The sequence below is a fragment of the Ambystoma mexicanum genome, chromosome 1q, assembly GCF_040938575.1.
Source record: "Ambystoma mexicanum isolate Mex_15411 chromosome 1q, UKY_AmexF1_1, whole genome shotgun sequence".
Classification (NCBI taxonomy): domain Eukaryota; kingdom Metazoa; phylum Chordata; class Amphibia; order Caudata; family Ambystomatidae; genus Ambystoma; species Ambystoma mexicanum.
Window position 1 is genome coordinate 900,447,431 of NC_090922.1, and position 26,929 is coordinate 900,474,359.

Sequence of the window (26,929 nt, forward strand, 5' to 3'; positions counted from 1 at the left end):
CCAGTGGTCACAAACACTTCTCCAGACCCTGGGTGACAGAACTGGACTTCTTCAACTTAGGATGCCCAGGCACTCCTCTTCTGGACTTACAAAGATCCCTTCTCCAGACTGCAGGCACACATGACTGACTTAAAATGTACATCTGATGAAGAGTAGCAGGTGCATGCTAGTCCCTTGTAGCTCGGGAAGAGGGGGCATGTCCAGGCACTCTCTTGATTCCATCCTTGGGTTAGCTCAGCAGTCTTTGGATTCCTTGAAGAAATGCAGCTGCAGACTCTTTCCTCCGACTGGATCCAGAATTCAAATTTCAGATTTCAGCTTCAGATCCAGAACAAATCAGTGAGTGAAAGATCCCTAGTTATACACATTTGTTCCCCATTCACTCAGGCTGAGCCAGGCTCAGGCTACCAATCATTCACAGGCTCATTCCTGCAGGCAGCCAATCAGGCTCACAGGCATTCAGGCCGTTCACCCAAACCAGACACCCATAACACAGAATGTGGATTGGAGTAAGCACCCAGCCTTCCAGAACACTACATTGCATTCTCTCCAGTTTCATTCAGGGCTTGTCCAGGCACTGTGTCACACATACCAAAACCAGACACTCACAACACAGAATGTGGTTTGACTTCCCACTCCATTCATACTGGTCCCACCCCAAGGATGTACCCACAACACACATTCCCTGGGAAGGCTCCAGTCAGTCTGACAGGAAGCAGCCCCAGAGCCTTATACAGTCTTTCCACCAAACAGCCAGTCAGGGAGAAAGTGACAGAGTCAGGGATTCCCAGAACTTTGGAAAAACAGGAAAAAGGAGATAGAAACCAAGAGGCTACAGTGGCCATCTTGCCTTTGTCCAGGAATCCAATGATTCCTATGGCAGGGTTTGGATGTCCCAAAAATGGAGGAAAATCAGAGCCACTGTGAAGTTATCATGTAGCTGCTACCAGCCCATACCCTGCTCTATGGGTAACACATAGGTGCCGAAAAACACACATGAGGGGTACAAGTGTGTACTCCCACCCATGGTGCCTTAAGGGTATCCCATGGGTGTTGTTCTTCACAAGGAAACATGAAGAGCTGCACTTCCACAGGTCCAGGCTGGGTGAGTGGCAGAACACATATTGAAAATACAGACAGAGATGTAGGGGGACAAGGACTAGGAGGCCCTGTCCCTCCAAAAAATGCATTTCCAGCATCACATTGTGACCATCATGCTATGGATGTAGCCCAGCTGTTTTGTGCTTGTACCTCAACATGTCCTGAGTGTGTATTTGTGTTGGGGTATGTGATGCAGGTTTACTGGGCAGGAATCCTTCACTGTACATCCATGCTGGTGGTCCCACATCTGGATACAGGTGATATGGTATGGTTTCTGTTATGCACCCCGGGGTGTCTGCAATATGTGGTGACAGCTGAATGTTTGGCAATCTTGCGGCTGGCTGGCGTGGACCAACTCGGTCTGCATGGCCCATGAGGCTAAGTGTAGTTCAAACCTTGAGCAGTTGCGGTAGACATTTATTGGTTGCATTATTAGGACATCCTTGCATTCATGATGGTCCTTGGCATGGTTGCTGTTGTGGCATATAGGTTACCTATGGCACATGGTGGGTAAAGGTTTTGTAGAGTCACATGTACACTGGCATGCCAGGTATATGGTCACAATTGTCACCCGTTTTATGTAGGTACCAGTTTTATCCAATGTAATGCTCTCTTGTTGACAATGTGCCATTGGTAAAGCCTCCTTTTTTGTGGTATCTTGTTCGTGGAGTTTGGGGTGATGTTGGTGTAGGAGGATCCCCCTCTTTTGTTGTTTCGTTGGGTGTCTGCTTTTCAGGGGGGTCTCTGATATTGATCTGGGGAACAGTGTGTGGGTCTTCCTCTTGCCTTGTAATATGTTGGTAATTTACCGTGGCTGTGCTTGGAGATTTTGGCAGGGGTCTGTGTGCCTTCACCTGCAAACTGGTGTCTGGTGTGGTGCTTTGTGGTTTGTCAGTATGTGTTAAAACTGTGGCAAATATCTGTAAGGTGCATGAGGTACATGTGTGTGTCTTGCCATCTTGGCTTGTGGGGAGCTAGTTCACTTAGCTGTGCTCTATTTGGTGAACATGGTGGCAGTTGATTGCTAAAATCATGGTAGGTGGGTGGTTGTGAGAGTGATGCTGGCAGGACTAGGTTTGCTTTGGGACATTTGAGGTTGGGATGTTGCTTCTGTGGTTACACATAGCCAGCTGTAAGGGATGATGGCAGAGCAAATGCCAGGCCGAAGCTGGATGTTGTATGCACACCAGCTGGGTTTGTTTACATATGTGGCATTTGGGGTTTCAGTGCTATCTGTTTTTGAGGGGTGCTGTATGCAATGATATTTGTCAGGATGTTGTGTGAGTGGCTAACCACTTTTTAGTCCCTCTTTCTTATGTGTAATATGGGTGCATTCCACTGTGAATGACATTATGCATATTTGCACCTGCCACTCATTGTGTTCCTCTAAAGTTTTTCACCACTGACTGCAATGTTAGATCCACAGTGCAGTGTTTATCTGGGAAGGGATAGTGTTCTGGCCATGCTGAACGTGATACCTTCCTCTCCCCTGCTGATGCACCTGACTGCTCTGTGCACTGGTCACCTGGTCACCCTCTGAACTCGGGCCCAGGATCTAGCATGTCCAGTTGCCCTTGCACTGCCTCTGGGCTCCCAAACACTTAAGAGTCTGTATCTGCAACCCTAGTCCCTTCTCTCTGCACTTATGAGTCACCCGCTGCCTGCACTTGTGAGTTAACTGCACTTCCTCCTTCCCCTACACCCTGGCACTTCTCCCCTTCCATCTTCCCCGCACTTGCACGACCTGAATGACACAAGGTCTAGTAAGATTGTCATTTTGCCCTCCATTTGTTTCCCCCTCCTTGTCTTGTCGTGCCTAGAAACACTTGTGTACAGACGCGTTATAAAGGCCACACCATATCATATCATATTTGCCATTTTGATGTGTATTTCGGTTGTGTGGCACACTCTTTGGGTTGGTAAACATACTTTGCACCATGTATGCACAGGCGGTATTGCAGTCATTTTACACTGGTGCAAGTGCAAATAGCACTAGAGCAAAAATTACTAACGTGCAAACAAGTATAGAAAGAGTATTGTTTCTGCAGGAGAGCAATTTACACCGTAGCGTTTATTGTTCTTGCACCATTGAAAAGTTTATGATATAAGGCTGTGGAAGGGGGAGATTGGTTTTACATACAGTTAATAAACGCTACTCATGAATGTCAAATTGTGAAATGTAATGTAATGGCAAGTCAAGGACTAAACAGAGCCACCTGAACAAGATCTAAACATGTTTTTCCATCGAGAGCCATACCCAGGATATGAATAATATCAGCATTTCCATTTCTGAATTGTGTGCCTGCAATAGATGCAGACCCTGTCTAATGAATAATAATAGCATCATTTGCAGTGCATGCTCGCATGTCCGTTTCCACTGGAAATAATTGGAATGCTTGGCAGGGTTTCAGGTAATCAGCTTTTTATCCCCCCCCCCCTTATGCAAAGACCCGTCATGGGAATTGAAACTCTCGAGAGCGATGGCTGCGAAAATACAGTGCTAGCTTAAAAGTTAGATTTTCAATAGCATTAATGCAATCCTGGACGCATTGCATAGGGACCGAAAACCTCACTGCCAATGTCATGTAGTGCATGCTGTTCAAACAACTCAGAAAGGGCTCTCAGATCAGGTACATGCGTTGTTTAACAATCTACTGTGTTTCATAAATGTTTTACAAATATTGTGATGACTGTCTTGAATAAAGTGTACATTCTAAACAAAACGACAGTTTAACAGCACTGGCATGTCAGAAAATGAAGGCAAACACATTTAGACAGCGAAGCTAGCAGTCTGACCCCATAGCAAGCATCTTATTTTAATGTTAGGTATAAGTGAATCTAAGTGGAGGTGAATCTGTCAGTCATCAGGTTATTGTCTGCTTAGTTATCGGATCCTCACCTGTTCTGTGGCAGAACAGAATACAGGATGTACATTGCCCTGCCTGTGTTCAGGAATCAACATGTGCGTTGCAGTTCACACTTAACATTAAAAGTTCATAATTGTAAGACAGGAATGACTTAAAAATGAGAAACCCCCAAAAAGGAGAGCTGTAATTGATTAAGAACAATTGTATTTTGACATGGTTGTTGTGAGAGCCTTGTGATGAGGGGTGTCTTGAACATGGTGCTAAAGGTGGCAGCCAGTGCAGTCCTTTGGGAGGGGGCGTTGATGAACTTTTCTTAATCCTGTGAAGGGGGGTGATGCAAGCTGCTGGTCCATTTTCACACAGACCAGCATGCCGGGTGTTTTTTAAAGAGATCAAGGTGGCATCTGGGACTTCTCTGAGGAGGCCAATGCCACCATCCAGGTGACCGATAGCGATGGCTTGGACAACTGTTTTTAAACTCAGGGTGGGAATGAAAGGCTTACCGTGCAGCAGAGTGCAAACTGGTACCGTGTTGTTTGGATTCTTAGCAATGTGTGTTTTATATTAACACAATTGCAGGACTGTATATTTGTCCCACATATGGGGTACACAGAGCAATCCATGTCCAAGGTGCAGCATTCATACAAAAGAATATCTCCATCTACAAGCCAACTAGAACACTTAGATCCAGTGACAACATTCGCTTAGAACCTAAACCATACACGAGGAGAAAAAAACGTGGTGGATCAGCATTCGCTTGCATAGCGTAAAACGTTGGAACTCCCTCCCCAGAGAAATACGAACTACAAAGGATCATCTAAAATTCAGAAAACCTCTAAAAAGCTGTCTCTCAGCTCCAATCAGGATGAAAACAACTGAATAACCTCCAAGCACCATAAAATGAACACACAACAGAAAAGGAGTGAGGAGTAAGCCAGACCGAAATGGAGGGCAGGGGAGAGAGTTGTCTGACTGGTTTAGGCCTGAAGGATACCCACCCTGATAGAGGGCCAAAGGTGGAAACAGGGGAGGGAGATGTGTCCCAGTAAATCGGAAACCACCAAGGATGTGAAACCCATCAAACATAAAGGAATAGGGCTGGGCGCAGATACCAGGCAGCCAACGGGCTGACCACGGGGCAAAGGGAACACACTACCCCTGGAGGATCCCCTGGAGGAGGTAATGCAAGGAGGGTGGGGGTTGGGGGTGGTTGGTGGGGGTGGTTGGTAGAATTTACTCCACCTAGGGATCCTCCAGGGGTAGTGTGTTCCCTTTGCCCAGGAGGCTTCCAGGATAGGATAGGATAGATCATGAAATCCTGTGTGAAGGGTGTGAAGAGCTACTAAGATCCCATTTTATAACTGTTTTCTATATCACCACATACCTTACACTGTGGTCCATATTACAGACATTTTGAATAAGTGAAAATGCATTTATTAAAAGGGAAAACATTGCCCTAGCGCAACAACAACAAAACGTTTGATACACTTTGGTAGCAGAGCAAAAGACTAGAGCTAAGGTAAACATTGCACTGGTGTAAAAATGCACTGAAAGAGTATGTTTTCTGCACTGCAGTGTTTGCCGTAGAACTTATTGCACTTGCAATAGTCCGAGGTTTCTGTAATAAAACCCATTGGGGCTCATTATGAGCTGGGCGGTATTCCAGCAGTAAATCTGCTGGAATACTGCAAAACAGAATTACTGGTAACGCCACTTGGCCCAGTGGAATTACCGCTGCATTACAAGTTATGTTATGTTATGTTGATTTATACCGTGCACCGCTACCACCCAAGGGGACTCTCCCATCCCCATTGCATTGAACTCTATGGAGCATTTTTGGCAGAATAACCGCTGGCAGTATTAGCACTGTGGTAATACCAAAGATTTAGTCAATTTTCAGCAGAAAGTGGGACGATTTACGTAAATCCCCCGCTCCAGGGCCATACTCGTAGTATGGTGGTACGGGAAAAGTGGCAGTAATTCAGTTACCGCCAATGTTTTCCCACCCAGCCAGGCTGGTAATGAGGCCAGTGTCTTTAAAAAAATAAAAAGCTGTGCAAAGCTTTAGTTCACATAGAGCTATTCAGTTCACTTCTCGATTTTAAAAACATCATTGTATGCACATCCATCAACGGGAATGGCGATCTGTCTGTCTCCTAGCAACCATAATACAGATGGTTTAGTCAGAAAGAACAAGCCAGACTCTTGAACACACGGTCTGCCCACTGCTCGGTTGTCACCATTCTCTTGCCCTAATAGGGTGCTATTATGCATGTGTGTGACTGGCACATTGCAAGGCCCCATGCAAACCAGCGCAGAAATGAATTATAACGCGGCTGTCATTAAAGCTAGAGCGTACCTGCTTATTTCTGCACACACGTTACGTTGATGGTGGCATTCACCGCTCAGAATAGGTGGCAATCTGTGCAAGCACTCTGCATGTCAATGATGACATGCTTAGTTTTCATGTCTGCGTAGATGAGTGCTGAAGACAAGTTCGCGTCCCTCACTTTTTGATGCAGTAGCCGAAAACATACCACCCAGGAGTATTAAATAACATTATGTCATCTGTTATTCTGCTAATTAAACGAGTGCAACGATGTCTAAACAATAATTAACAAAGGTGTGCACTTCAACACCTTTAATGTGGAAAAGATTAATAAAAGATTGGCATTTAAATTACTCCAATGTTTACCACATACAAACCTTCACCGGCAGCATGAACGAAATGAGGTTTAGCAGTGCTAAAAATAATATACCACTGCCTTTCACAAAGCATTTGCTAGCCAATGTTAAAACAGGTCTTGATATTTAGGTATTACGTTTAACACCAGTGGATTGCCAATGTGAAAAAAGCCATCGGACAATGGAACCATCATTCCACATGAATCTAGATATGGGCCCTCCTTATTGTGGGGAACTAATAACAAAATTGATTGTTGTTACTGCCACATGGTCGTGTAGGTCTACCATGGATTACAAGTGGTGGCATGGCAGTGGAAATCCTCATTTGTGGAATCTATAGGAATCCATAGGGTTTTTGGTGGAACTACAGCCGGTGGTAGTCCTGCCACAGTATTTCCTCAAAAAATTGCCAGTAGGGGGGCAGATTTATCTCCAGATTATTTCTGGAGGTAAATCTGACCCCCTACAGCCAATCTCATAGTTTGGCGCTGTGGGAATATGGCAGGAATGTTGCAGTAACGGAATTACTGCAGCATTCCTACCTATTTTTTTCGCAACACCAACCTAGTAATGAGGCCCATGGTATAGTGAATTGGGAGATGGTGAGTGGTGCTAGCTAGAAGGGCTCCTTTCTGAACCAGCACTGCAGTGGATCATCATCGAACCCTGTGAGAGATGTGTCAAGTGCACAAGACTTCAAAATCTGAGCTTCTGAAGGTCCATTGTTTGTACTTGAAGACCCATCTGCTTTGAGGTTTTCAGTATGATTGAGGAGTGTATCCCTCGGCCTCTCTGACTTCAGCCTCTCACTATCATCGGTAATTCTATTGTTCATAGAAGATGGTTTAGATGGAGTAGCCAACAAGAGCAGGGTCGGACTGGGACAAGAAATAGGCCCAAAGAAAAAGTGGCCCACCCCTCTCCTCAAAAAAAGTGGTCTCACAACATCTTCCGCGAAAACGCGTCAATTCACGACTTTACAGAAAAGGCTACTTATGTAGGGTTAATGGTGTTTGTTGCAGTATACAAGCATACTGCCCCCCACTCTCTCCAAGAAGCATGATATGATACATGATAAGATATGCCATTTATAACGCGCCTATACACAAGTGTTTCAAGGCGTGAATGGACAACAAACCATGGTGCATGCAGCTATCATCCACTATCAATGTGAAATCTTCGCAGCACTGAGAACTGCAGAGTATAAGTAATACACTAAATAGTTACCAGATCCTCTGTCCATTAGTCACAAGGCACAGGGACCTTGACACCATCCGCAATATGCACAAAGGTTTAGGGCAGCAGAGAGAAATAAACAGGGTAAAGCCAGACAAATAGTCACATCCAATCGAGGTACAAGCGCTGCTGGCTTTCCTGGGAACCAAGGCTTGGTTTTCTAGTGCATAAAAATGAACGATGAAAGAAACTGGGTGCATCTAAATGATTGGCGGCAGACATTGCCACCACACAGCAGGTGCACTTGAGACATAGAATTGTGAAGATTAGCATGTGTCACATCTAGATAGTGATGTCATTGATTAACCCTACTAAAAAAAGAAAATCACTCCTCAAACTCTGAATAGAACACATCCATACCTCTCTTCAGCACAACAAAACTGCACGAACCTCACTAAACACTGCAACGATTCAAACCACACATAGCCTAGAACAACAGCACATGACGGCTACCAACCAAAAAAAACACCTAAGCTCAGTAAACGGTGTAAACCGAACTTAAGATGCCGACAACACATCACAGCTCTCTTGCACTTTTCTCCCACTCAGTTTTACTAACTTAACCCCCCCCCATCTTACACTCTTGCTTTACAGATCAACCAGAGTGCCAAGGGACCAGACCAATAGTGCACATTATAAAAAACCTTTAACTTAACATAACATGTGTGAATTAGGGGGATAGCTCTGCTGTCTAAAGCTTGAGCATGTATGATATGTGAAATTTAACGGGAGGCCTGCTCTCCATAGCCAGACCACATAGACTGCAGCATATGCCATTCAGGGGTCTAGTTATGTGGTCAGAATCCTTACCTCACAAGGTGCAGTATATGCAATTTAGGGGCTAGCTTCTGATGACTAGCATTTCCATGGACAGTGTCGTTTTTAATACAGGGGACTGTAAGAGGGCAGAACTCATCTTATTATTTTCAGTTAAAAATATAGTTTTACTTGGAACTGAGTATATTCTTTGAAAGTTTAAAATTATAATAAGGGAGACGAAGAATGCAATTTGTTGGTTTGACACAGGCTGTTACCAGGAGGACCAGCACGAGCCGCACTTCCAAGCAATTGCAAAATGCGCGCCATTATGGAAATGTCAAAGGCTGATAGATTAGACTTTGTCAATCTAATGCAATCTCTTATCCTCAAGTTTGGGACGACTCCTGCCCAATACTCAAGGAGGCTTAGAGAATATAAAAGAAAATAATGTATGACCTATGTAATTTTTGTTGCAGATTCCTTAATAAAAATGTGTGGCTGAATAGAGGGCTATCAAGTAACCACCTTTGAGGGTATGGGTATGATCAGTTTAGTCATGCTTGAACATATTTTTGCCTCTTGTTCCTCAGAGCTTAAGCAGAATTTGGCTGACTCAAGGGTTTTAAATCCAAAGAGGCTAGCCATTGCTGCGGACTTATGGGTATCACATAGAGTGTCCCATAAGGACAAGCCTTCTCCAGGTGGATGGAAAGAAGCAGAAAAAGAAAGAGAGTGGGGGTACTGAAAAACTATGTCAAAAAAGGCCCACACAATGTTTAATAAGGGGAATACATCAGAATCAGGTCAGGGAAACGGTACTAACCCTCACAAGCATGTGAGGGATTTCTCCAAGTCTCTCTATGTGTCAAGTTCCAGTGGGACTTCTTACACTTGTGGAACAAGTCACCACAGGAAGGGGGACCCCAAATGTAAGGGTAGGACTTTGAGGATCCACTCTGCCAGTCTGGCCTTCTCTCAGTATGAGGAAGACAAGATGGCAGGGGTGTCCTTCCCTTTAGACTGCATTCCCTCAGAGGATGAGTCTGAATTTAGTCTAGATTCCTTGGAAACTAGTAGTGCTGGTACATTGGCTCCCATCTCAGTACTGATTCATAGTGATACTTTTTATGAGGATAGTGTTCAGGTAGGAGGTGTAAATACTTCTACTGTTAGGAACACTGATGTAGTTTCCTTCATGGTAAACCCACAGGTTCTTGCCAGAGTTCATGTGGGGGATACCAAGTTGGCTGGTAGGCCCTCTCTTAATGTTCAGGTAGCACCTATCATTCAAGCTGTGAATAGACAAATGGTCAGGGCATCTGTCAATATGAGGGGAATGGTTCCTAGGAGAGTGCTGGGTGAGTTGGGTCTTCATGACTTAGGTCCTGATAGGCCCTCGCCAGTCCCTTCAAGCACTAGGTCTCAGAATCAGGCTGTTTTAGCCAAACCTAAGAGGAAGCCGAGGCCTAAGGGGAACCCCATGGCCAGAGGAGTCAGAAACAGCGGTAGAGAGAAGGAGAGTATTTCCCCTGCCTTACCTACAACTTATGTTGACTTAGTTGGAAGTGTCCCTATTCCAAGTTTGGAAGAAGAACCCCCAGAAAATCCTGAATCCTATGGGCCTCCTCAGCCTCCTACTATATAGATAGAGGTAAGTCCCAGGAGAGAGAGGTGTATGGGCCAAGAGAAAAGGAAACCATCATGGTTAGGCTTATGGAGAAAGGCCTGCTTTCAATGGTAGGCTTCTCCTCCAGTGAAGCAAAGAGTTGAAAAGGAAGGTGGGTTACTGCAAAGTAAGTCCACAGAGCCCACCAGAGAAAACCTTGAAAGGTTGGAGGTTACTAGGGTTGGGAGGCCCTTCCTCCTACAGTTGGTGTGTGACATTCCCCTGGTGATGCATCCTAGTGTCAAGGCATCCACTGTGTGGTCCAACACACATTCTTGCTGGCCCATGATGGGTGTCCCAGAAGAAAACCATTGTAGGAGTCTCACTTTTTGTCACCAGGTTAACAGGGTGAGACATGAATTCAATTACTCCAGAGTTCACATTTAGGAGTGAACTCATTACTACCAGAGGCAAGGCCTAATGTAATTAGCCCTGTGACTCTGGAGACATCCGGCAATAGGTTGTAGTTGGTGATTGCTGATCACAATCCCATATGCCCTTGTGGCACCAGAGGGAATGACTGCCAAGTCAGTCATTGATACCCTACTGTATTACAGTCCCAGAGGTAGCTCCTCTGCTGTGCTCAGTAGTGGTCAGACCCAGTGGAGGGATGGTGAAGTGACCTGTTAAGTGACACTGAGCTGTCATCAACAAGAGGAGATTCAGAGAGAGAGCTGTCAGTTCTCTACTAAGTTTGATTGGGGCCTTCAGTGAGTCTGAGAGAATGCGGTGGGACCTTCTCCTGTCAAACGTACTCTGTAAATCCGTGACCACCTATCAGTGACCTGGCCTTGCCATCTTTCACAGCTTGGCAAGGTAAATATTCTCAAGGCTTTAGTGAACCTTAACAGATTGCCATGCAGTTCCCCAGGAATAGTGTGGAGGATTTTATCTTGAGAGATAACATTGGAGCCCTGCTTATGGCTCTAGAGTGGGGGCCAGATAAATCTGTGTGTCTCCTTGCACTGTGCCAAAGCAGCCCTTCTAATGGCTGAGGGCGACCTAGGGTCTCCTCATCTGACCCCATATCAGCAGGGTAAGCTGGGGATTTTTCTGAAGCAATCTCCCCCCTTGTTGTCACTGACATCCATTACAACAGGTTAGTGTAAACCAGACTGTATTCTGGGAGTGAGTGAACCCACCAAGTTTGGGTATTGCGGTGTCTCAGAATAAGACAAAGTTCCGACAGTTGGTGTGAGATCCACCCTGTGATGGAACAAAGAGTGTTTGAGCACTATAGCTGTCCAGAGTCCAGATCTGAGAATCTGGAGGGGTATACAGGTAAAGCCAGTTTTGGATTCATTATGGACACTAGAGCTCAGTATTCTGTCCCCAGGACAGAGGCACAGTCTTCTCTAAGAGGTAACAGCTTAGTGGGTTGGCTCTGTACTGAAAAGTACAGTTGCTGTTATGATCTCTCTGCAGGGTATGGCAAAATATCCCTTGCCGTCTATACTGAGGAGGAGACAGCAGTTACAGCATTTTCAGAGCCTTACTTCAGTGCACTGGCATAATGGGAGCCTCACAGCCCCTGCGGTGTGGTGGCCCCATCAGCACATGTCCTGGGAGGGGGCCCCACTCTATGAACATTTCTTTTTTTAATATTTTTTTTTCTTTTTGATTTCACTTTGCATTCATAACAAAATTATTTCTATAACAGAAATAATGTCTTTATGAAGGCACAGTGACTACAAAAAGAAACTTTATTTTTGAAGTCTGAGGGATCCCCCCACCGCATGACATGAAGACCTGAGGCTGGAGGCCTCCATGTAATGGGGTGGGGAAGCCCTATGACTTCAAAAATAAACAGTGGGCCTCATTATGAGTTTGCCGGTCTGGAAACAACAGTACGGGTAAGCTTGCCGGTACCGTTGTTTCCGGACCAACAAACTGATTTCTACGAGCGGGTGCCTTTCAGCCCACCAGGTCTGACCTGGCGGATGGAATGGCACTAGTGCGCAGAACTCAACGTATGCACCGGCACCATAAATGAATGGTGACAGTTAATTCGGCCTCCCCATTCCTATTGAGTCCAATGGGACTCAAATGGGAATGGGGAGTAATATTTTCCGGTGCCCGGGAATGGGCAATTACCGAGTCCGCCGTGGCTCTAATGCACCGGTAATTGTCCATTCCCAGGCACTGGAAAATTCATGACTCCTGCCGCAGCTGTGCCGGTATTTACCCGCACGGCTACCGCCAGGGTCATAATGACCCCCAGTATCTTTTTGAATTTACTCTGCATTCATAAAGACATTATTTCCGTTATGGTTCAGTCTTTAAAGGAAATAATTTCTTTATGAATTCAACGTGACTTCAAAAAGAAACAATTTCTTTATGAACTAATAGGGCTCCCTTTAACCCCATGACGGGTGCGTGCATGAGTGTATGGTGAAAGGGTGCACACTTAAATGTATGGGAGGGTGCCTGGGTGTGTGTGCCTGTATGGTGAAAGGGGCACACTTAAATGTACGGGTGGCTGCCTGGGTGTGCTTGCATGGTGAAATTATGCACACTAAAATGTATTGGTGGCTGCCTGGGTGTGCCTGTATGGTGAAAGAGTGCACACTTAAATGTATGGATGGCTGGGTGTGCATGTGTGTACAAGTGAAACACTTGTGTATATGTGCCTTACAAATGCCATATATCATATCATATATGGTGAATGGTGTGTGTGATTGTGTTCAGGGGTGCAACAAAACCTTCATTTTGGGGGGAATGGCGATCTGTCTGTCTCCTAGCAACCATAATAAAGATGGTTTAGTCAGAAAGAACAAGCCAGACTCTTGAACACACGGTCTGCCCACTGCTCGGTTGTCACCATTCTCTTGCCCTTATAGGGTGCTATTATGGCATGTGTGTGACTGGCACATTGCAAGGCCCCATGCAAACCAGCGTGACTGCACAGAAATGAATTATAACGCGGCTGTCATTAAAGCTAGAGCGTACCTGCTTATTTCTGCACACACGTTACGTTGATGGTGGCATTCACCGCTCAGAATAGGTGGCAATCTGTGCAAGCACTCTGCATGTCAATGATGACATGCTTAGTTTTCATGTCTGCGTAGATGAGTGTTGAAGACAAGTTCGCGTCCCTCACTTTTTGATGCAATAGCCGAAAACATACCACCCAGAGTATTAAATAACATTATGTCATCTGTTATTCTGCTAATTAAACGAGTGCAACGATGTCTAAACAATAATTAACAAAGGTGTGCACTTCAACACCTTTAATGTGGAATAGATTAATAAAAGATCGGCATTTAAATTACTCCAATGTTTACCACATACAAACCTTCACCGGCAGCATGAACGAAATGAGGTTTAGCAGTGCTAAAAATAATATACCACTGCCTTTCACAAAGCATTTGCTAGCCTATGTTAAAACAGGTCTTGATATTTAGGTATTACGTTTAACACCAGTGGATTGCCAATGTGAAAAAAGCCATCGGACAATGGAACCATCATTCCACATGAATCTAGATATGGGCCCTCCTTATTGTGGGGAACTAATAACAAAATTGATTGTTGTTACTGCCACATGGTCGTGTAGGTCTACCATGGATTACAAGTGGTGGCATGGCAGTGCAAATCCTCATTTGTGGAATCTATAGGAATCCATAGGGTTTTTGGTGGAACTACAGCCGGTGGTAGTCCTGCCACAGTAATTCCTCAAAAAATTGCCAGTAGGGGGGCAGATTTATCTCCAGATTATTTCTGGAGGTAAATCTGACCCCCTAGAGCCAATCTCATAGTTTGGCGCTGTGGGAATATGGCAGGAATGTTGCAGTAACGGAATTACTGCAGCATTCCTACCTATTTTTTCCGCAACACCGACCTTGTAATGAGGCCCATGGTATGGTGAATTGGGAGATGGTGAGTGGTGCTAGCTAGAAGGGCTCCTTTCTGAACCAGCACTGCAGTGGATCATCATCGAACCCTGTGAGAGATGTGTCAAGTGCACAAGACTTCAAAATCTGAGCTTCTGAAGGTCCATTGTTTGTACTTGAAGACCCATCTGCTTTGAGGTTTTCAGTATGATTGAGGAGTGTATCCCTCGGCCTCTCTGACTTCAGCCTCTCACTATCATCGGTAATTCTATTGTTCATAGAAGATGGTTTAGATGGAGTAGCCAACAAGAGCAGGGTCGGACTGGGACAAGAAATAGGCCCAAAGAAAAAGTGGCCCACCCCTCTCCTCAAAAAAAGTGGTCTCACAACATCTTCCGCGAAAACGCGTCAATTCACGACTTTACAGAAAAGGCTACTTATGTAGGGTTAATGGTGTTTGTTGCAGTATACAAGCATACTGCCCCCCACTCTCTCCAAGAAGCATGATATGATACATGATAAGATATGCCATTTATAACGCGCCTATACACAAGTGTGTCAAGGCGTGAATGGACAACAAACCATGGTGCATGCAGCTATCATCCACTATCAATGTGAAATCTTCGCAGCACTGAGAACTGCAGAGTATAAGTAATACACTAAATAGTTACCAGATCCTCTGTCCATTAGTCATAAGGCACAGGGACCTTGACACCATCCGCAATATGCACAAAGGTTTAGGGCAGCAGAGAGAAAAAAACAGGGTAAAGCCAGACAAATAGTCACATCCAATCGAGGTACAAGCGCTGCTGGCTTTCCTGGGAACCAAGGCTTGGTTTTCTAGTGCATAAAAATGAACGATGAAAGAAACTGGGTGCATCTAAATGATTGGCAGCAGACATTGCCACCACACAGCAGGTGCACTTGAGACATAGAATTGTGAAGATTAGCATGCGTCACATCTAGATAGTGATGTCATTGATTAACCCTACTAAAAAAAGAAAATCACTCCTCAAACTCTGAAGAGAACACATCCATACCTCTCTTCAGCACAACAAAACTGCCCGAACCTCACTAAACACTGCAACGATTCAAACCACACATAGCCTAGAACAACAGCACATGACGGCTACCAACCAAAAAAAACACCTAAGCTCAGTAAACGGTGTAAACCGAACTTAAGATGCCGACAACACATCACAGCTCTCTTGCACTTTTCTCCCACTCAGTTTTACTAACTTAACCGCCCCCCCATCTTACACTCTTGCTTTACAGATCAACCAGAGTGCCAAGGGACCAGGCCAATAGTGCACATTATAAAAAACCTTTAACTTAACATAACATGTGTGAATTAGGGGGATAGCTCTGCTGTCTAAAGCTTGAGCATGTATGATATGTGAAATTTAACGGGAGGCCTGCTCTCCATAGCCAGACCACATAGACTGCAGCATATGCCATTCAGGGGTCTAGTTATGTGGTCAGAATCCTTACCTCACAAGGTGCAGTATATGCAATTTAGGGGCTAGCTTCTGATGACTAGCATTTCCATGGACAGTGTCGTTTTTAATACAGGGGACTGTAAGAGGGCAGAACTCATCTTATTATTTTCAGTTAAAAATATAGTTTTACTTGGAACTGAGTATATTCTTTGAAAGTTTAAAATTATAATAAGGGAGACGAAGAATGCAATTTGTTGGTTTGACACAGGCTGTTACCAGGAGGACCAGCACGAGCCGCACTTCCAAGCAATTGCAAAATGCGCGCCATTATGGAAATGTCAAAGGCTGATAGATTAGACTTTGTCAATCTAATGCAATCTCTTATCCTCAAGTTTGGGACGACTCCTGCCCAATACTCGAGGAGGCTTAGAGAATATAAAAGAAAATAATGTATGACCTATGTAATTTTTGTTGCAGATTCCTTAATAAAAATGTGTGGCTGAATAGAGGGCTATCAAGTAACCACCTTTGAGGGTATGGGTATGATCAGTTTAGTCATGCTTGAACATATTTTTGCCTCTTGTTCCTCAGAGCTTAAGCAGAATTTGGCTGACTCAAGGGTTTTAAATCCAAAGAGGCTAGTCATTGCTGCGGACTTATGGGTATCACATAGAGTGTCCCATAAGGACAAGCCTTCTCCAGGTGGATGGAAAGAAGCAGAAAAAGAAAGAGAGTGGGGGTACTGAAAAACTATGTCAAAAAAGGCCCACACAATGTTTAATAAGGGGAATACATCAGAATCAGGTCAGGGGAACGGTACTAACCCTCACAAGCATGTGAGGGATTTCTACAAGTCTCTCTATTTGTCAAGTTCCAGTGGGACTTCTTACACTTGTGGAACAAGTCACCACAGGAAGGGGGACCCCAAATGTAAGGGTAGGACTTTGAGGATCCACTCTGCCAGTCTGGCCTTCTCTCAGTATGAGGAAGACAAGATGGCAGGGGTGTCCTTCCCTTTAGACTGCATTCCCTCAGAGGATGAGTCTGAATTTAGTCTAGATTCCTTGGAAACTAGTAGTGCTGGTACATTGGCTCCCATCTCAGTACTGATTCATAGTGATACTTTTTATGAGGATAGTGTTCAGGTAGGAGGTGTAAATACTTCTACTGTTAGGAACACTGATGTAGTTTCCTTCATGGTAAACCCACAGGTTCTTGCCAGAGTTCATGTGGGGGATACCAAGTTGGCTGGTAGGCCCTCTCTTAATGTTCAGGTAGCACCTATCATTCAAGCTGTGAATAGACAAATGGTCAGGGCATCTGTCAATATGAGGGGAATGGTTCCTAGGAGAGTGCTGGGTGAGTTGGGTCTTCATGACTTAGGTCCTGATAGGCCCTCGCCAGTCCCTTCAAGCACTAGGTCTCAGAATCAGGCTATTTTAGCCAAACCTAAGAGGAAGCCGAGGCCTAAGGGGAACCCCATGGCCAGAGGAGTCAGAAACAGCGGTAGAGAGAAGGAGAGTATTTCCCCTGCCTTACCTACAACTTATGTTGACTTAGTTGGAAGTGTCCCTATTCCAAGTTTGGAAGAAGAACCCCCAGAAAACCCTGAATCCTATGGGCCTCCTCAGCCTCCTACTATATAGATAGAGGTAAGTCCCAGGAGAGAGAGGTGTATGGGCCAAGAGAAAAGGAAACCATCATGGTTAGGCTTATGGAGAAAGGCCTGCTTTCAATGGTAGGCTTCTCCTCCAGTGAAGCAAAGAGTTGAAAAGGAAGGTGGGTTACTGCAAAGTAAGTCCACAGAGCCCACCAGAGAAAACCTTGAAAGGTTGGAGGTTACTAGGGTTGGGAGGCCCTTCCTCCTACAGTTGGTGTGTGACATTCCCCTGGTGATGCATCCTAGTGTCAAGGCATCCACTGTGTGGTCCAACACACATTCTTGCTGGCCCATGATGGGTGTCCCAGAAGAAAACCATTGTAGGAGTCTCACTTTTTGTCACCAGGTTAACAGGGTGAGACATGAATTCAATTACTCCAGAGTTCACATTTAGGAGTGAACTCATTACTACCAGAGGCAAGGCCTAATGTAATTAGCCCTGTGACTCTGGAGACATCCGGCAATAGGTTGTAGTTGGTGATTGCTGATCACAATCCCATATGCCCTTGTGGCACCCCAGAGGGAATGACTGCCAAGTCAGTCATTGATACCCTACTGTATTACAGTCCCAGAGGTAGCTCCTCTGCTGTGCTCAGTAGTGGTCAGACCCAGTGGAGGGATGGTGAAGTGACCTGTTAAGTGTCACTGAGCTGTCATCAACAAGAGGAGATTCAGAGAGAGAGCTGTCAGTTCTCTACTAAGTTTGATTGGGGCCTTCAGTGAGTCTGAGAGAATGAGGTGGGACCTTCTCCTGTCAAACGTACTCTGTAAATCCGTGACCACTTATCAGTGACCTGGCCTTGCCATCTTTCACAGCTTGGCAAGGTAAATATTCTCAAGGCTTTAGTGAACCTTAACAGATTGCCATGCAGTTCCCCAGGAATAGTGTGTAGGATTTTATCTTGAGAGATAACATTGGAGCCCTGCTTATGGCTCTAGAGTGGGGGCCAGATAGATCTGTGTGTCTCCTTGCACTGTGCCAAAGCAGCCCTTGTAATGGCTGAGGGCGACCTAGGGTCTCCTCATCTGACCCCAAATCAGCAGGGTAAGCTGGGGATTTTTCTGAAGCAATCTCCCCCCTTGTTGTCACTGACATCCATTACAACAGGTTAGTGTAAACCAGACTGTATTCTGGGAGTGAGTGAACCCACCAAGTTTGGGTATTGCGGTGTCTCAGAATAAGACAAATTTCCCGACAGTTGGTGTGAGATCCACCCTGTGATGGAACAAAGAGTGTTTGAGCACTATAGCTGTCCAGAGTCCAGATCTGAGAATCTGGAGGGGTATACAGGTAAAGCCAGTTTTGGATTCATTATGGACACTAGAGCTCAGTATTCTGTCCCCAGGACAGAGACACAGTCTTCTCTAAGAGGTAACAGCTTAGTGGGTTGGCTCTGTACTGAAAAGTACAGTTGCTGTTATGATCTCTCTGCAGGGTATGGCAAAATATCCCTTGCCGTCTATACTGAGGAGGAGACAGCAGTTACAGCATTTTCAGAGCCTTACTTCAGTGCACTGGCATAATGGGAGCCTCACAGCCCCTGCGGTGTGGGGGCCCCATCAGCACATGTCCTGGGAGGGGGCCCCACTCTATGAACATTTCTTTTTTTAATATTTTTTTTTCTTTTTGATTTCACTTTGCATTCATAACAAAATTATTTCTATAACAGAAATAATGTCTTTATGAAGGCACAGTGACTACAAAAAGAAACTTTATTTTTGAAGTCTGAGGGATCCCCCCACCGCATGACATGAAGACCTGAGGCTGGAGGCCTCCATGTCATGGGGTGGGGAAGCCCTATGACTTCAAAAATAAACAGTGGGCCTCATTATGAGTTTGCCGGTCTGGAAACAACAGTACGGGTAAGCTTGCCGGTACCGTTGTTTCCGGACCAACAAACTGATTTCTACGAGCGGGTGCCTTTCAGCCCACCAGGTCTGACCTGGCGGATGGAATGGCACTAGTGCGCAGAACTCAACGTATGCACCGGCACCATAAATGAATGGTGACAGTTAATTCGGCCTCCCCATTCCTATTGAGTCCAATGGGACTCAAATGGGAATGGGGAGTAATATTTTCCGGTGCCCGGGAATGGGCAATTACCGAGTCCGCCGTGGCTGTAATGCACCGGTAATTGTCCATTCCCAGGCACTGGAAAATTCATGACTCCTGCCGCAGCTGTGCCGGTATTTACCCGCACGGCTACCGCCAGGGTCATAATGACCCCCAGTATCTTTTTGAATTTACTCTGCATTCATAAAGACATTATTTCCGTTATGGTTCAGTCTTTAAAGGAAATAATTTCTTTATGAATTCAACGTGACTTCAAAAAGAAACAATTTCTTTATGAACTAATAGGGCTCCCTTTAACCCCATGACGGGTGCGTGCATGAGTGTATGGTGAAAGGGTGCACACTTAAATGTATGGGAGGGTGCCTGGGTGTGTGTGCCTGTATGGTGAAAGGGGCACACTTAAATGTACGGGTGGCTGCCTGGGTGTGCTTGCATGGTGAAATTATGCACACTAAAATGTATTGGTGGCTGCCTGGGTGTGCCTGTATGGTGAAAGAGTGCACACTTAAATGTATGGATGGCTGGGTGTGCATGTGTGTACAAGTGAAACACTTGTGTATATGTGCCTTACAAATGCCATATATCATATCATATATGGTGAATGGTGTGTGTGATTGTGTTCAGGGGTGCAACAAAACCTTCATTTTGGGGGGAATGGCGATCTGTCTGTCTCCTAGCAACCATAATACAGATGGTTTAGTCAGAAAGAACAAGCCAGACTCTTGAACACACGGTCTGCCCACTGCTCGGTTGTCACCATTCTCTTGCCCTTATAGGGTGCTATTATGGCATGTGTGTGACTGGCACATTGCAAGGCCCCATGCAAACCAGCGTGACTGCACAGAAATGAATTATAACGCGGCTGTCATTAAAGCTAGAGCGTACCTGCTTATTTCTGCACACGCGTTACGCTGATGGTGGCATTCACCGTTCAGAATAGGTGGCAATCTGTGCAGGCACTCTGCATGTCAATGATGACATGCTTAGTTTTCATGTCTGCGTAGATGAGTGTTGAAGACAAGTTCGCGTCCCTCACTTTTTGATGCAATAGCCGAAAACATACCACCCAGAGTATTAAATAACATTATGTCATCTGTTATTCTGCTAATTAAACGAGTGCAACGATGTCTAAACAATAATTAACAAAGGTGTACACTTCAACACCTTTAATGTGGAATAGATTAATAAAAGATCGGCATTTAAATTACTCCAATGTTTACCACATACAAACCTTCACCGGCAGCATGAACGAAATGAGGTTTAGCAGTGCTAAAAATAATATACCACTGCCTTTCACAAAGCATTTGCTAGCCTATGTTAAAACAGGTCTTGATATTTAGGTATTACGTTTAACACCAGTGGATTGCCAATGTGAAAAAAGCCATCGGACAATGGAACCATCATTCCACATGAATCTAGATATGGGCCCTCCTTATTGTGGGGAACTAATAACAAAATTGATTGTTGTTACTGCCACATGGTCGTGTAGGTCTACCATGGATTACAAGTGGTGGCATGGCAGTGCAAATCCTCATTTGTGGAATCTATAGGAATCCATAGGGTTTTTGGTGGAACTACAGCCGGTGGTAGTCCTGCCACAGTAATTCCTCAAAAAATTGCCAGTAGGGGGGCAGATTTATCTCCAGATTATTTCTGGAGGTAAATCTGACCCCCTAGAGCCAATCTCATAGTTTGGCGCTGTGGGAATATGGCAGGAATGTTGCAGTAACGGAATTACTGCAGCATTCCTACCTATTTTTTCCGCAACACCGACCTTGTAATGAGGCCCATGGTATGGTGAATTGGGAGATGGTGAGTGGTGCTAGCTAGAAGGGCTCCTTTCTGAACCAGCACTGCAGTGGATCATCATCGAACCCTGTGAGAGATGTGTCAAGTGCACAAGACTTCAAAATCTGAGCTTCTGAAGGTCCATTGTTTGTACTTGAAGACCCATCTGCTTTGAGGTTTCCAGTATGATTGAGGAGTGTATCCCTCGGCCTCTCTGACTTCAGCCTCTCACTATCATCGGTAATTCTATTGTTCATAGAAGATGGTTTACATGGAGTAGCCAACAAGAGCAGGGTCGGACTGGGACAAGAAATAGGCCCAAAGAAAAAGTGGCCAACCCTCTCCTCAAAAAAAGTGGTCTCACAACATCTTCCGCGAAAACGCGTCAATTCACGACTTTACAGAAAAGGCTACTTATGTAGGGTTAATGGTGTTTGTTGCAGTATACAAGCATACTGCCCCCCACTCTCTCCACGAAGCATGATATGATACATGATAAGATATGCCATTTATAACGCGCCTATACACAAGTGTTTGAAGGCGTGAATGGACAACAAACCATGGTGCATGCAGCTATCATCCACTATCAATGTGAAATCATCGCAGCATTGAGAACTGCGGAGTATCAGTAATACACTAGTTACCAGATCCTCTATCCATTAGTCATAAGGCACAGGGACCTTGACACCATCCGCAATATGCACAAAGGTTTAGGGCAGCAGAGAGAAATAAACAGGGTAAAGCCAGACAAATAGTCACATCCAAGGTACAAGCGCTGCTGGCTTTCCTGGGAACCAAGGCTTGGTTTTCTAGTGCATAAAAATGAACGATGAAAGAAACTGGGTGCAGCTAAATGATTGGCAGCAGACATTGCCACCACACAGCAGGTGCACTTGAGACATAGAATTGTGAAGATTAGCATGCGTCACATCTAGATAGTGATGTCATTGATTAACCCTACTAAAAAAAGAAAATCACTCCTCAAACTCTGAATAGAACACATCCATACCTCTCTTCAGCACAACAAAACTGCACGAACTTCACTAAACACTGCAACGATTCAAACCACACATAGCCTAGCACAACAGCACATGACAGCTACCAACCAAAAAAAACACCTAAACTCAGTAAACGGTGTATACCGAACTGAAGATGCCGACAACACATCACAGCTCTCTTGCACTTTTCTCCCACTCAGTTTTACTAACTTAACCCCCCCATCTTACACTCTTGCTTTACAGATCAACCAGAGTGCCAAGGGACCAGGCCAATAGTGCACATTATAAAAAACCTTTAACTTAATATAACATGTGTGAATTAGGGGGATAGCTCTGCTGTCTAAAGCTTGAGCATGTATGATATGTGAAATTTAACGGGAGGCCTGCTCTCCATAGCCAGACCACATAGACTGCAGCATATGCCATTCAGGGGTCTAGTTATGTGGTCAGAATCCTTACCTCACAAGGTGCAGTATATGCAATTTAGGGGATAGCTTCGGATGACTAGCATTTCCATGGACAGTGTCGTTTTTAATACAGGGGACTGTAAGAGGGCAGAACTCAGCTTATGATTTTCAGTTTAAAATATAGTTTTACTTGGAACTGAGTATATTCTTTGTAAGTTTAAAATTATAATAAGGAAGACGAAGAATGCAATGTGTTGGTTTAACACAGGCTGTTACCAGGAGGACCAGCACGAGCCGCACTTCCTAGCAATTGCAAAATGCACGCCATTATGGAAATGTCAAAGGCTGATAGATTAGACTTTGTCAATCTAATGCAATCTCTTCTCCTCAAGTTTGGGAAGACTCCTGCCCAATACTTGAGGAGGTTTAGAGAATATAAAAGAAAATAATGTATGACCTATGTAACTTTTGTTGCAGATTCCTTAAAAAAATGTGTGGCTGAATAGAGGGCTATCAAGTAACCACCTTTGAGGGTATGATCAATTTAGTCATGCATGAACATATTTTTGCCTCTTGTTCCTCAGAGTTTAAGCAGAATTTGGCTGACTCAAGGGAGTTAAATCCAAAGAGGCTAGCCATTGCTGCTGACTTATGGGTATCACATAGAGTGTCCCATAAGGACAAGCCTGCTCCAGGTGGATGGAAAGAAGCAGAAAAAGAAAGAGAGTGGGGGTACTGAAAAACTATGTCAAAAAAGGCCCACACAATGTTTAATAAGGGGAATTCATCAGAATCAGGTCAGGGGAATGGTACTAACGCTCACAAGCATGTGAGGGGTTTCTCTAAGCCTCCCTATGTGTCAAGTTCCAGTGGGACTTCTTACACTTGTGGAACAAGTCACCACAGGAAGGGGGACCCGAAATGTAATGGTAAGACTTTGAGGATCCACTCTGCCAGTCTGGCCTTCTCTCAGTATGAGGAAGACAAGATGGCAGGGGTGTCCTTCCCTTTAGACTGCATTCCCTCAGAGGATCAGTCTGAATTTAGTCTAGATTCCTTGGAAACTAGTAGTGCTGGTACATTGGCTCCCATCTCAGTACTGTTTCATAGTGATAATTGTTATGAGGATAGTGTTCAGCTAGGAGGTGTAAATACCTCTACTGTTAGGAACACTGATGTAGTTTCCTTCATGGTAAACCCACAGGTTCTTGCCAGAGTTCATGTGGGGGATACCAAGTTGGCTGGTAGGCCCTCTCTTAATGTTCAGGTAGCACCTATCATTCAAGCTGTGAATAGAGAAATGGTCAGGGCATCTGTCAATATGAGGAGAATGGTTCCTAGGAGAGTGATGGGTGAGTTGGGTCTTCATGACTTAGGTCCTGATAGGCCCTCGCCAGTCCCTTCAAGCACTAGGTCTCAGAATCAGGCTGTCTTAGCCAAACCTAAGAGGAAGCCTAGGCCTAAGGGGAACCCCATGGCCAGAGTAGTCAGAAACAGCGGTAGAGAGAAGGAGAGTATTTCCCCTGCCTTACCTATAACTTATGTTGACTTAGTTGGAAGTGTCCCTATTCCAAGTTTGGAAGAAGAACCCCCAGAAAACCCTGAATCCTTTGGGCCTCCTCAGCTTCCTAGTATATAGATAGAGGGGAGTCCCAGGAGAGAGGGATGTATGGGCCAAGAGAAAAGGAAACCATCATGGTTAGGCTTATGGAGAAAGGCCTGCTTTCAATGGTAGGATTCTCCTCCAGTGAAGCAAAGAGTTCAAAAGGAAGGTGGGTTACTGCAAAGTAAGTCCACAGACCCACCAGAGAAAACCTTGAAAGGTTGGAGGTTACTAGGGTTAGGAGGCCCTTCCTCCTACAGTTGGTGTGTGACATTCCCCTGGTGATGCATCCTAGTGTCAAGGCATCCACTGTGTGGTCCAACACACATTCTTGCTGGCCCATGATGGGTGTCCCAGAAGAAAACCATTGTAGGAGTCTCACTTTTTGTCACCAGGTTAACAGGGTGAGACATGAATTCAATTACTCCAGAGTTCACATTTAGGAGTGAACTCATTACTACCAGAGGCAAGGCCTAATGTAATTAGCCCTGTGACTCTGGAGACATCCGGCAATAGGTTGTAGTTGGTGATTGCTGATCCCAATCCCATATGCCCTTGTGGCACCCCAGAGGGAATGACTGCCAAGTCAGTCATTGACACCCTACTGTATGACAGTCCCAGAGGTAGCTCCTCTGCTGTGCTCAGTAGTGGTCAGACCCAGTGGAGGGATGGTGAAGTGACCTGTTAAGTGTCACTGAGATGTCATCAACAAGAGGAGAGTCAGAGAGAGAGCTGTCAGTTCTTTACTAAGTTTGATTGGGGCATTCAGTGAGTCCGAGAGAATGAGGTGGGACCTTCTCCTGTCAAACGGACTCTGTAAATCCGTGACCACCTGTCAGTGGTCTGGGCCTTGCCATGTTTCACAGCTTGGCAAGGTAAATATTCTCAAGGCTTTAGTGAACCTTAACAGATTGCCATGCAGTTCCCTAGGAATAGTGTGGAGGATTTTATCTTGAGAGATAACATTGGAGCCCTGCTTATGGCTCTAGAGTGGGGGCCAGATAAATCTGTGTGTCTCCCTGCACTGTGCCAAAGCAGCCCTTTTAATGGCTGAGGGCGACCTAGGGTCTCCTCATCTGACCCCACATCAGCAGGTTGAGCTGGGGATTTTTCTGAAGCAATCTCCCCCCTTGTTGTCACTGACTTCCATTACAACAGGTTAGTGTAAACCAGACTTTATTCTGGGAGTGAGTGAACCCACCACGTTTGGGTATTGAGGGGTCCCAGAATAAGACAAAGTTCCGACAGTTGGTGTGAGATCCAGCCTGTGATGGAACAAAGAGTGTTTGAGCACTATAGCTGTCCAGAGTCCAGATATGAGAATCTGGAGGGGTATACAGGTAAAGCCAGTTTTGGATTCATTATGGACACTAGAGCTCAGTATTCTGTCTCCAGGACAGAGACATGGTCTTCTCTGAGAGGTAACAGCTTAGTGGGTTGGCTCTGTACTGAAAAGTACAGTTGCTGTTATGATCTCTCTGCAGGGTATGGCAAAATATCCCTTGCAGTCTATACTGAGGAGGAGACAGCAGTTACAGCATTTTCAGAGACTTACTTCAGTGCACTGGCATAACGGGAGCCCCACAGCCCCTGCGATGCGGGGGCCCCATCAGCACATGTCCTGGGAGGGGGCCCCACTTTATGAACATTTCTTTTTTTTTTTATATTTTTTTTCTTTTTGATTTCACTTTGCATTCATAAAGAAATTAGTTGTGTAACAGAAATAATGTCTTTATGAAGGCAGAGTGACTACAAAAAGAAACTTTATTTTTGAAGTAGGAGGGATCCCCCCACCGCATGACATGAAGACCCTAGGCTGGAGGCCTCCATGTCGTCGGGTGGGGAAGCCCTATGACTTCAAAAAGAAACAGTGGGCCTCATTATGAGTTTGCCGGTCTGGAAACAACAGTACGGGTAAGCTTGCCGGTACCGTTGTTTCCGGACCAACAAACTGATTTCTACGAGCGGGTGCCTTTCTGCCCACCGGGTCTGACCTGGCGGAAGGAATGGCACTAGCATGCAGAACTCAACGTATGCACCGGCACCATTCATGAATGGTGCCAGTTCATTCGGCCTCCCCATTCCTATTGAGTCCAATGGGACTCAAATGGGAATGGGGAGTAATATTTTCCGGTGCCCGGGAACGGGCAATTACCGGGTCCGCCGTGGCTGTAATGCACCGGTAATTGTCCATTCCCAGGCACTGGAAAATTCATGACTCCGGCAGCAGCTGTGCCGGTATTTATTCGCACGGCTACTGCCAGGGTCATAATGACCCCCAGTATCTTTTTGAATTCACTCTGCATTCCTAAAGACATTATTTCCGTTATGGTTCAGTCTTTAAAGGAAATAATTTCTTTATGAAGTCAACGTGACTTCAAAAAGAAACAATTTCTTTTTGAACTAATAGGGCTCCCTTTAACCCCATGACGGGTGCGTGCATGAGTGTATGGTGAAAGGGTGCACACTTAAATGTATGGGAGGGTGTCTGGGTGTGTGTGCCTGTATGGTGAAAGGGGCACACTTAAATGTACGGGTGGCTGCCTGGGTGTGCTTGCATGGTGAAATTATGCACACTTAAATGTATTGGTGGCTGCCTGGGTGTGCCTGTATGGTGAAAGAGTGCACACTTAAATGTATGGATGGCTGGGTGTGCATGTGTGTACAAGTGAAACACTTGTGTATATGTGCCTTACAAATGCCATATCATATCATATCATATATGGTGAATGGTGTGTGTGCTTGTGTTCAGGGGTGCAACAAAACCTTCATTTCGGGGGGGCTAACCTTCAAATTTTGGGAGAGGCGCTAACTTC

General features: G+C 45.2%; 1 protein-coding gene across 1 annotated transcript in view; it reads right to left on the reverse strand.

Moving 5' to 3' along the window:
- Window positions 1–26,929, reverse strand: part of PLPPR5 (phospholipid phosphatase related 5) — a 1,134,012-nt gene that overhangs the window by 994,473 nt on the left and 112,610 nt on the right. The gene's annotated exons all lie outside the window — the stretch shown is intronic.